Source organism: Sprattus sprattus (assembly GCF_963457725.1).
Source record: "Sprattus sprattus genome assembly, chromosome: 7".
NCBI lineage: Eukaryota > Metazoa > Chordata > Actinopteri > Clupeiformes > Clupeidae > Sprattus > Sprattus sprattus.
Genome location: NC_137926.1, coordinates 23,058,102 through 23,070,438, shown reverse-complemented (window position 1 = coordinate 23,070,438; position 12,337 = coordinate 23,058,102). Strand labels below are relative to the sequence as shown.

Genomic DNA, 12,337 nt, shown 5'->3' with positions numbered 1-12,337 from the left:
AAACATGGTGGAAGTTGCAAATAGCCGGGATATTATTCTTTACTGACTGTGTCTCAGTATTCCAAGATTCCACGAAATGTACATACATGACAAAAGCAGAGAAGTCTAGGATACTTGAAACAGCCCAGTCTGGGATTTGCTGGTCCAACTCCAAACTCCAATCCGTGTTTTCTATGTAGTCTACACTCCCCTTGCGAACGTTCGGCTCTGGCATTTCCTGCCATTAGCTACTTTCATGAACAGCTGTATGGCAGTTTCTGGGATGCTGGTGTCTAAAACTGGACCGTTATTTTAATTTGATCCGTATTACAGCCGGTTGCTTTTCTTTGAATGGCGATATTTACTTGACTGAAGATGCATCATTCTAATGCTGGACTTCGCCTGCTGAGTGACATATTTTGGACTTTCTGACTACAGCGAAATTTAGCAACGGTACTTCAGCCTCCAGCAAATAAGTGGGCAAACGTGTTTTTAACTGGCATAACCCATTTCAGCCGTTGCAGTTTGCAAGATTTGGGTAAAGCTGGTTTCTCTGTTCCACGTGTTTGTTATAAGGACTATGTACCGTGTAAAATAAAAAGATATAACATGATATGAAATACGCTTCGGATGGTAGCAATAGTCTTTGATCCGAAAAGGCGTCCATGAGTTGCTGCTGTTACACACTTCCAACGTCACCCGGTGAAAGTGTTCATTCGAAACCAGGAAAGGCAACGATAACGTGGGACAACCACAGTTGCGACAGCTTTCACCAGACACTGTTTCCACCGTCATGGCACAATACGCGAAGAAGTCATTTGGATAAGTGAGACCGAAAACGGAGTTACGTGATCGACGATATAAGCTAGCTGCTACTTCACTGGTAAGACAACAACTGGTTGATAAGGTAGCCAGCTAGCTACTACGTGGCTAGTATCTTTTGGAACCTAAACAAGGTTAACAGTTAGTTATATCCTAGCTGATTTACTTCAGCGTCAGCTATATAGATACATTTATGCAAACCAGGTGTTATTGAATGCCTATACTAGATGTTCTTTAAGCTAACTACCTCCTAGTTAGGAGTCTAGTTAGATCTGTTAAAGGCTATGTTGGGTAGTTAGCCAGTTCACTAACACTAGCAAGAATGGGTTTTATTATTAGGCTACAGTCATTAGTTACCACGCCAATTATGCTAATATTGTTTTTAGTTTGCTAGTTTACAATAATTAAATAAGCCTCAATGCTTCTAATGCATATAAACGTGTTTGGAGCTTGCGGGATGGTTCCCATCACGTTCTTTCAAAGTCGTATAGGCGTGTGATGTTGCAGCAGTAAAGGGACTTGCCATGATCGTATTTGGCAATCGCTCCATTTTCAGTAGTTGCATCTTTCAGGTTTTACCGTATTTTTGTTTTTGTTGTAGATCCCTTTCAAGGACACACCTACTCACACCCTATAGTCATTAAATAGGCTATTTTACACCCGTCACCTATCTGTGTTATCCTTGAGCTTGCAAGTCAGTCAAACGAACCTTCTAGATTTGAGTTAACTTGTGTGTGTGAGAGAGAGTGCGTTGTGTAAAAGGCAGGGAATCAGGTGTTTAAACCTGAGTCCAGAATTGGTTATTTACTGTTTTGACCTTTGGTTATCGAAGTAGCACCCTGGAGGCATCAACATAGATACACACCACCACTGTGCCCACAGGCACAGGACCTTAAGGATTTAACAGGTCGCTCCGCAACAGCTGTACCTCTTTTCACCTTCACTATAATGTACACACACACCCCCCCCATACTGTATGTAATAGCCCAAATAGCCCCTTCCCCCACTCAGTCCTTCAGCTCTCTCCATTCTCTCTTCCGTCTAGTTGTCTGGCTCAAGGCTTGCGCCTGGACTGCCACAGAAATCCTCAGGGGCTCTGCTGGCTAGACGACTACTTCCTGGCAGGACTGTGTGATCCAGCAGCCTCTCTGATTTGTGTGTGGATTTTCTCAGTGTCCCGCAGGATAAAGCCTCAGGTGTTAGAGAAATAACATCACGTCTGTGTGCAGACTAAGTAGCCAATCTCTTTTAGCGTGTACCCAGACTGGTTTAGGGAATTGTAATACTAAACTGGGAAGCGTGAGCCATTGACTGCGCTGAGAGACATGTGTTAAGGATGAGAGATGATCAGACATGTGCCACTATTTGGCTTCTAGTTGTAATAATAACATAAGTTATAATCATGCATCCCCAGTGTTATCTATGGCCAGATAACATATTTGTGGCCAGATAAATGTTTTTGTAAGTGTTTTGTTATCAGTTCCGTCCAACCAGACACAAATATCTGATGCAATCATGATTTCACTTACTTTTTCCTCTTTCCTGTTTGCTCGGAGCATGGTAGGGCAGCAGAACAACTGAATGTCGGAGGTAGTCTGTGAAATGCCATGCCATGCTGTCACATGGTGACTCCGTCCGTCCTCTACCGTCCCAACTCCCTAGTAGAAATCTGCAGCAAGGACAGAGTCACTGCAATGTCACAATCAGCAAACCGCACAGGCACAGCTCAGCCCAACTGTAACATAATGTTGTCATTAATGTTGTGGTGGGCAACGATCACCTCTCCAAAAGCTTAGGTGGCACAAGGACATCACTGCGTTTTGGCGCAAAAATTTGCGTGTGGTCCTCATGAACACTTTTGCCTCCCAACTTTAATGTGTGTGTGTCTGTGTCTGTGTGTGTGTAACCTCATATCCATTTGTCACCAGCTGAAACAGGGGGGATGGGAGAGCATTCTCGTTCGTTGATAGACCACCTGCACCTCTGTCGCATTCTGTGCTCCAAATCCCCTCAGAGACAACATTCTCACCGTTAAGCACAAGGGGAAAGGAGGGTTAAACCCTGCCTGCTAAACTCAGTCAACTCAGCCCCATGCTTTTAGGGCAGATTTTCCTCTTAAACTAATCATACTTTTAGGCTTCAAATGCATACAGGCTGAGGTGGAAGTCTGATGAGGTGGCTGTGTGTAGTTGGACTATTGATTACTTTTGCACTCCTGTCATGAAGGGGATCTCACTCTTCTCCAATTACAGAAGCAGTGTATTGCCACATTCCTGTACTCCTTTCTAAGGCCAATATTATTCTTTCCACAACCACATGTATGTAAGGGTCAGCTAGGGTCCAAGTGATATAAATGTCGTCATCAGAGGGTGTGCGTGCGGCTCTCCGCTGACGTCCGTGTACCCTCCAACTTTTTGTACACCGTCAGGGTACCAGGGCACCAGCTGCACAACTGCGGACTAGAAAGTATAACAAGAACAACTTCCTGTCCGTGGTGCCAGCAACTGTCCGTACTGTCCATCTGAACTGTCCTCCGTGTGTCGTGTCCGTGTCAATGGTCCATGTGCGCTTCTGCAAGCGAGTGTAATCAAGGCCTAGGCTGTTGAACAGATAAAGCTGTTCTCCCTTCCCTACTGTCAGCCTGAGTCATTGGGACAGAAGTGCTGTATCACTGTCATCTCTCATATCATAAGACACAGGGCACTGTTTGCCTTTCATATGTTTGGGATTTAATTGATCCATGACACAAACACACACACACACACACTCACACACAAGTGCACTCTTTCAACAGATGGAGGCAGCCCTCACCGACTGGGTGGGAAGCTTATCAATTTCTCAGTGCACCACAGGAATTCTCTTTCTATTTTCACACACACTCACACATACACAGCAGGAGAAACAGTGATTTATAGAGCAGTGTGTGTCTGCTGAGTTCCAAGTTCAGGTCTACTCGACACACCTTTCAATTACACGATTTTACATCAGACAGCACACATTACCAACTCATGGGCCAGCGGGTTTCGTCATAGCAACTAAATAACCCTGTCTCAGACAGACACTACTAATCGGCTCTATGGCTGTGTGATTTGAGTTCTAGAAATAAGTGGGTCAGGTTCTGTGTGTGTGTGTGTGTGTGTCAGTGTGTGTCAGTGTGTGTGTGAGAGAGAGTGAGTGTGTGAGAGGCAGAGTGTTGAATTTAGAGTCAATCTAAAGCATAGGCTACTGTTTCTATGTTGGTCAGTATGCACATTTGGCATGGGAAAAAGACACCTTGAAAACATCTCAAATGAGTGCTCTGTGCTCATCATTTGGCTAGTCCCTTAACATGATTTGGATATCAACATGTTGCTGTATAGCACACACACATCTGGGTGATTTTAAAGATTCCTTCTTATGGAGATTGAACCAAACTGTTTTAAGATTAGACACTCTAGAGCTGCTCCAGTTGAGAGGTTGAAGACACTCTGTCCTACTTCCTTGTGTGTGTGTGTGTGTGTGTGTGTGTTTGTGTGTGTGTGTGTGTGTGTGTGTGTGTGTGTGCGTGTGTGTGTGTGTGTGTGTGTGTGTTCCAGCTGCACAACTTTGTCTTGCTGGGCAAAGACTGAAGGGTGTGGCTTTGTTTGCCATGCTTCTAAACCCAACATGCATCCGTTTGAACTACACACACTGTAGAGACACACACTTTGCGTTATTAAGATGGGTGCATAATATCTTGTTTGGACCCTAGTTTGCAAAGACCCACGTCTGTTGAAATGATTAAAAAGAAATAGATGGAGGAAGAGTGTTGTAGTCACAAGTTAATGATGGTGCGTTTGGCTCATACACACTTTTCGCTTTGTGTTGGCATGCAACTTGGTGACAGACTCTGTTTCACACACACCCAGAATGCTTTTAGTGGCTGGACAGTCTCGTTTTTGACTGCACGTTTATAGCTGTGCAGTTTTTTCATGTATTTATCTGGAGGAAGTGTGAAAGCGTATCTCATTGGCAAGTACACAATTGACATCCAGGGAAGCACCCACGTAATGGGGCTTCCAGCTACACTCCCACACAGGCCATGTGTGTGTTAGTGTGTCTCTCTGAATAACCGGCGTAGAAGGTCGTGCGGTCCTGTATAAGAGGTATTTACCGAAGTGGAGTTTGAAAGCAACATGTGTAGGAGGCTTGCTGTTCCACTGCTCAGAATCTATGGCTTTATGGATAACAAAAGTAGGCCAAAGCATTTCAAATGGAGATCCCTGTGTGAACTGGCGTTAGACTGACTTTACTGCCTTTCTGCTCCACTGGGAAGGCAAATTCAGGACCTGGTAGCAGTCTGGTGTCTTGGTTGAGACCTTTGCAGCAGTTTACTCCCACCATGTGTGAGGGTGTATGATGAAGGACGAAATTAAATTGAAATTACACCTTTTTGAAGGGAGCAATGAGATGGTGTGTAACCCTGTTTCATAGTAAAGAATTTGGATATTCTACATTAGTTGAAGTAAAATCTGTCAGTTCTCAACATTGTAAAGGCACAAGGAAAAAACATGTTTTGCAGTGCTGAGAAGAATAATTTTGTTATTGGAGAGCCTGCTACTGTGCGCTTCCCATCTCATGCCATCTGCATGTCTTGTGTGTATGTGCAAAAAGGAAAGAAGCTCCTTGCCATCTCATATAGTGTGTGTCTATGTGAGCAAAAATAAAAAGCGTTCACTCTGATCACTTCTTATTTGAGTGTCTGTTGAGCTCTTTCTTGAGCAGCTAGAGGTACAACCTGAGATGAGCAGAAAGGATTCTAAAGGTCTGAGACTTCTTTGACACATCATTGTGAATTATTGTTTCATAATGTCTTTGGCCCAATCTCAATACTTCCCCTTACCCCTTATCTTCCCCCTTACCCTTGAAATTGCGCGTTCATGTGAGAGCTAGTGGTGTCTCAATACCCAATTTGATCAAGATTAAGGGATGAGATCGAGGGCTATGTACCCCTTATTTTTAAGCTGATCTGAGAGCTCACTTGCTCCTCCAAGGGCTATCCCAGAGCACATAGCGAAACCAGTTCGGGAATTTTCAAAAAAACATGGCTGCTTGAAGCGAGGAATATTTTACATGAATAAAGCTATCTACACAACTTTTTATATGTTTATAATGACTCGGTTTGATCTGAAATGTTCTACACGAACGATGCAGAGTATTTTAGGACTTAACTGAAGCTTTCAAACAGTAGTTTTAGGTTACAGTTAGCGCGTATGCCACCACTTCATTGGATTATATGGTAGCTTGCTAGGACTAGCCTGACTCCATGCATGTGTATAGATAACTTTATTATCCACGAATTACGTTTGATATCTGGAATGACAGCACTTGCTTTGGAGACATCGATCCGTGCTTTACATGTACCGTCCACAAAACAATTACGACAGTCTAGTTTTGTGCTCTATACAGTCGTATATATATTTGCAACCATAATTGAAACTTTTTTTTAAATCGCTAGTTTCATAGCTCATACAGTCGCGCATGTCTACAGATAACTTATCCGCGAATTCCGTTTGATATCTGTGAATGACAGCACTTGTTTGAAGACATCGACCTGTGCTTTACATGTACCATCCTGTATTATCCAGGGACGCCAAGTGACGTACCCGAAACCGAGTGGCGTCTCATTTCATAGGGGAAAGTTTTCAGCCCTTGGCCCTTACACTTGCAAGTGCTAGGGTTAAGACAAAGACAAAGACAAAGCAAAAGGGGCAAGGGGAAGAATCGAGATTCGGCCTTTGTCTTGCCTATATTGTCTGTTTTGTCTTTTTTTTTCTCCACCCCATACTGTCCTAGAGGCATTTTGGCAGGTGGTTCTCTCTCACAAGAATGATGTCTAGGTAGTTGCTTAATTGGTCTGCCTAGGTTGGGTGTGGCTTTTCAAGTCTATTGAAAGACAGTACACAGCAATTAAGAAATGCCATCAGGTGTATTTTTCCTAAATTACCTTTGATGTTTGAAAGATTGGAGATGAGCATCATATTGCTGTATTCCAGTTTTACACATGTAGACTTATTATCCCTGGGTATGCTTAATATATGTATTAGGTCTCATAGACACAGGGGGCGATAAGCAGTGATGTAGTGACCCAACACCGTGGAATGTCGGTAAAATTTGGCGACAGCAGCGATGCCAGGCAAAACCAAGCGATGCGCGATGAGTTTCATTGCTTCATTGCTTTAGGCTTTAAAGCAGCAGAAAGGGGTTTTGGCCTAAAACTGGTATGAAAAACGTTGCAAACACCACCAACAGCCCTTTTTGCACTAAAAAAAGCCTGCTCACATGCCAACTGGTGTCTTTTGGCGATATCAAATTAGTGAGAACCTTTATTTCATTTTCGTGTTACAGCCCGGGACACAGAACTAAATTCATAAGCTGAATGGCTACTGGGAACGACACGTTTAGCCTATATACCATCAAAATAAAATTGAAGATAATTCCAAAAAGAGTTGCCTGATAAAAGCGTCCCTCAAAAAGTGGCAAATTGTTGCATAGTGTTTAAGATACTTAATTGAAGCAATAATTGGTGTGTTGGTGCTACGTTAGCGTTGCCGTCCACCAGGCATGGAATCCCGTCCACTGCAGAAAGCCTATACAAGTTGATGTGGATAAAAGCGTCTGCTAAATACTGGACCTTTTCTCTAACTCCTGCCACTTCGCAAGGTGTCCGCCCCTTAGCAATGAGCGTACTCATGAGTCATGACTCATACTGAGCTTGTTCAGGATGCTCTATTCAGCTCACGTCACTCATTTCTCCACGTCTCTGATGGTGTGACGATGTGCTCTGGATAAGATCCAATTGGCCAACATGAATCTAGTAATGAGACTAGTAATTGAGATATTGTGGTGGTGGTGGCGTCTGGTGATGAGTCATCTCTCAGCTCCTTTGTCGAAAACCTGCCGTTGTTTACCGACAGCCACACCCACTTAGTGTGTGTCTTTGTCCTGGTGCTTCAGAGCAGGGCAGAGCAGAGCAAGGTGGCGAGGAGCAAAGGAGCGTCACGCAGGGTAGATTCAACATCCACTCAGAGCAAAGGAGCGTCACGCAGGGTAGATTCAACATCCACTCAGAGGAAAGGAGCGTCACGCAGGGTAGATTCAACATCCACTCAGAGCAAAGGAGCGTCACGCAGGGTAGATTCAACATCCACTCAGAGGAAAGGAGCGTCACGCAGGGTAGATTCAACATCCACTCAGAGGAAAGGCTGACTGCTTTATGACTGAAGGTCATGATTTTGGATGATGCCCAAATTATCTTTCTCCCGTTGTCTTTCTCTATATCTCTCTCAGTATCTCTCTCTTTCCCAGTTCATAGTCCATGCGACAAGTGTCGCTCAACAAAAAAGGGCGTAAAAGAGCTAACAATTTGTGTCTTCTGAGCCATTGCAGACCTTGTCATGTACATCTAAAATTTCGAAACAGCACCAACAAATCAGATTTTGAGAAAAGTTATTGTCGCTCAGTCTGATTGGATAAGAAGTGATTCCATCAGACTTTTGCCTTGTTGACATTGTTGCGTTCATCTGGATGGTTCATGTTTTTTTAGCATCCTAGGTAGCTAGCACTGCCAGCTGTAGAGTTCATATGTGATTAAATGTTGTTTTAATTAATTGTCGGAAAAAAATAATTTCTATGTTACTGATGGGTTTACGAATTAGCCTATAAAGAGAGAAATGTGGTGATCATGATTGTCCTGCCCGTCTTCTGTGACCAATATGATGTGAATAAATGTACCAATGCCAGTTAGTGGAGTTTCCATAGAAATTACACATTCTATTCTGAGCCCGCTTGTCATCAGCGACAGACTATACAAGCCCACAGGTACCTCTTCAGTTTTGTCGAGCGGTACTTGTCGCCTGGACTATAAATTGTAAGTCTCTCTCTCCCTCTTTGAAGGCAATCTCGCAGGTCTGTGCTTTTAAGTAGGCTAACCCCATCCCCCTCTTCAAGTGCATGGCGTCTAACACGGGGCATGGACTTGGCTCGCTGATTAGCGATTTTGGTTTAAGGGGCCAAACAGGGGTGCTGGTCAGGCGCAGTTCCATTGCCCTCCTCCGTGCCCTCTAACCAGGAGCTCTAATTAAAGCTGTCGGCCTCCCCAAGTGGTAACTCTCCAGTCCGCCCCTAACACACACACACACACTCCTTTTTTTGCCCTTGTTACTCCGGCAGTGAAGCCTCTATATGGGGCTGTAGGTCAGGGGGGTGGGGGCTCATTAGAGATGCGTGAATGAAAATTAAAGATGGTGTGTGTTAGGGAGACTGAGAGAAAAATCGTTGGGGATGTGCAGTGAGAGTGTGCACTGCACCCTGTCGTTCCCTTATTTACAGTGGCAGTAGGGTGTTGGAAGGTAAACAAACAGTGTTTGGCTGCTGGGGCGAGTGTCACCGGAGAGGCTAATGAGAGCGCAGTGAGAACTTGCTGAATGCTAGCAGGATGGAGGAAGATTCTGCAGTCTTGTCAATGTGACAAACACACTTGTTGTGTGAGTGCTGAGGTGGTGTCTTCCACATGTGTGTTGCTTTGGCTGACTGTGATGGCTCATTGTGTTCTGCACACACTCTCTTGTCTTTCTCACACAAACACACTCATACAGTCAAATAGCTACACGCTCCTCCTACACACAGACATATTCAAATGCAAATAGCTTTTTCTTGCCATTAATGGAGTGATTGTGGTCAAAGTAGACAGACAAGTACATCCCAGCGATGCACCAACAAAGAGTAGGCCTAATGGATTTTTTTAATTCCTCAGAAGGGAAAACAAATAACAAAGAGACAACACACAGCGCACACACCCTCTCTGTGTTGAGTGTGTGTGTGTGTGTGTGTGTGTGTGTTTGTGTGTGTTTGTGTGTGAGTGAGATCATCCCAGATGCAGCTAAATCCTTTCTGCTACAGTAGCTCAGTGCAAATGTTAGGGGCTTAAGGCAGTGTGAGTGTACTGTGCAGCATCTGCCGCGCTGGGTGTGACCAGAACACATAGGACTGCACTGTTGTACGTGTGAGCTTCTCCCCAGCCTCCCCCTCATAGAGACAGGCTGGCAGACAGAGAGACACTCCCATGTGGAGCAGTGCGGCTCGCCTCAGCCTTCCTCCCCACCCTTTTTTCCTCCTTCTCCCACAAGACAATTCATGAGGTTGCATCTCTTGATGAGACTCTGACACACTGCCTTTCTCTCTTACTCTCTATGTTTTTTTTTATATAGCTCCTTCTTCCCCCTCCCCTCTCCCTCCCCCCTTCTCTCCTTCTTTGCGGTTGACCCAGGGAATCTCTTTCAGTTGACTTCATATTTAGGTTAGATGTGCTCAAGGGTTGCCATGCTCGTGTTGCTGTCATTGTGGAGCCATCTTAAAGGGCCAGCGATCCTTTGGCTACCCCTCCCATAGGTTTGTTCTATCTGTAGAAGACTACTGCTGCAGCAAATTTGCCCTCTTATATCAAGACATGACATCAGGCAGGGAGTGGACTTTGCACTTCCTCTCTAGGCATTGTGTCTGAGTGTGTGTGTGTGTGTGTGTGAGCACATGTAGGAGTGACCAGCAGCTTTATGTTGATTGTGGGAGTAATCATTTCGTCTCAGTCTAAACATCCATTGTTGAAAGCCCTTGTGTCTGCAGTAAACGCACAAAGAGGTCTCTGGAGGAGAAAGTGGCATTTGGAAAGTTTGTGTAACATCTGCGTTTGCCACATGTCCTGATTTAGAACGCACACAAAAATCCCTGGGCCCGCTTCATAACCACACGATTTAGGCAAAACCTCCACTCTCAAATCCCAATCAAGACTCCTCTGCCTGTCTGTCTGTCTGTGTGTGTGTGTGTCTGTCTGTCTGTCTGTCTGTCTGTCTGTCTGTCTGTCTGTCTCTGTCTGTCTGTGTCCGGGTTTTGCAGTTGGCCGTGGCGTCATCAGTGTTTGTTTGAAATGTGTTCCGCTGCAGCGGGCTCTGACTGCTCTCTGCCTCTGTTGATCATTGACTGAGCAAACATGGTCTGTTGTGGGGCAGCGACACTGACCCGGGTCCAGGTGCGTCAGGGAGGGGCGGGGAGGGCATGTCTCCGTCTGTGCAGCGGGGTGAGAGTCAGGTGAGTGAACCTCGCCTGTCACTCCTACAACAGAGAGAGAGAGAGAGCGAACGAACGAAACAAACGCAAAGAAAGACACTCATCTTACCGCTCGCCGCGTCTTGTAGGACACCGCCAAGGTAAGGTAGTTTTCAGTTTTACTGCCGTGTGTTGCAGCTCCTGACAGTTAGTGCCGTTACAGACGTTAGTGTTGTGTTTGTTTTACAGACGAATCAGGGTGGTTGAGTATGAGCAGGTGTTTTTGAGTGTTCATGTGTTGGGTAAGAGATGTTTTTGGAAGTGTGTGTGTGTATGTTTGTGTGAGTGCACACACACGCAGTTGGTGACAAAAAGTGTTTAAGTCAATGCAAACTTAGTGACACTAGGATGTTTGTACTTAGACGTGTTTAAAATGACCATAAATGGACTTTTTCAATCTTTCCTTTGACTGAAACCATGCATTGGGCTTCATCTTGAAAACAGATTCCCTTAAAGTTGCAATCTGTGGTTCTTATCCGATACATTTCAGCAAAATTGCTCCATTTGGTGTTTGCATAAAATAAATTGGTGTTTTGTACACAGTCCTGGCTCTATTAATGGGAAATAAACATAATGGCTAGGACCAACCCATAACCAGTCCCAGCCAATCAGCACTGTGTTTCAGGAGCACAGAACAATAAGGGGTAGCCTATAATTTGATTGGTTTTTGAGCCCAAATACTGCAACCTTTCACAAAACTGAATACATTTCTTAGTTAACGTGCAGTTTACTCAGATTCCATTAACAAACTTCTGAATCTGCGTGCAGAAAGAAAGAAAAGAGAGCGGAGAAGTAGAACTCCTTGTGCTGAAGTGTGTGTTTTTGTTTTTAGAAGTAGTGAGTTAGAGGGAGGGTGAGCAAATAAATCACCAGTGTGTGTGTTTACTCTCAGCTGGCTCAGAGAGCCAAACAGACGCAAATAGGCAGACCCTGTGTTTACATTTCACGCAGCAACAAAAGCGCCCAGTGGCCTTGGCATAATTTGAGAAAACCTCTTCTCTGCACACACTTAATCTGAAATGGAGGTAGCCTTCTGTTGTCCTCAGTGGGAGAAGCCTGAAACGGAGGCTAGATCAATAATGTTCCTGGTGGGAACACGAATTGCCAACTGTTGATGCTGAGAGAGAAGAAAAACATAGACTCTTAAACTTCAAGTGTGAAGGTTAAAGATTAAGTAAAGTGAAGGTTAAAATTTGTCAAGGCTTCAAGTTTGAATGGAATGTGCTCTGAAACCATTTTGTTTGAGTGCAATTTTTTTTTCTTCTAGAAATTGTGAGATATGGTTGCTGTTAAGTGGTATATGGATGTAGAGATGGGATATTTCTGCTTTGTTTGCTGCTTGGCCAAGACTTGTCATGCACCTCAGAGAAGTCAGTATCATCGGACAATGATAATCAACCTGGACTTACCTTCATTC

General features: G+C 44.4%; 1 protein-coding gene across 1 annotated transcript in view; it reads left to right on the top strand.

The window, feature by feature from the left end:
- Positions 1-305: 305 nt before the first annotated feature.
- Positions 306-12,337, top strand: part of osbpl5 (oxysterol binding protein-like 5) — a 37,308-nt gene continuing 25,276 nt past the window's right edge. The window contains exon 1 of the mRNA XM_080841479.1: positions 306-862. The gene's annotated coding sequence lies outside the window, so the exon portion shown is untranslated. The remainder of the gene's footprint in view (positions 863-12,337) is intronic.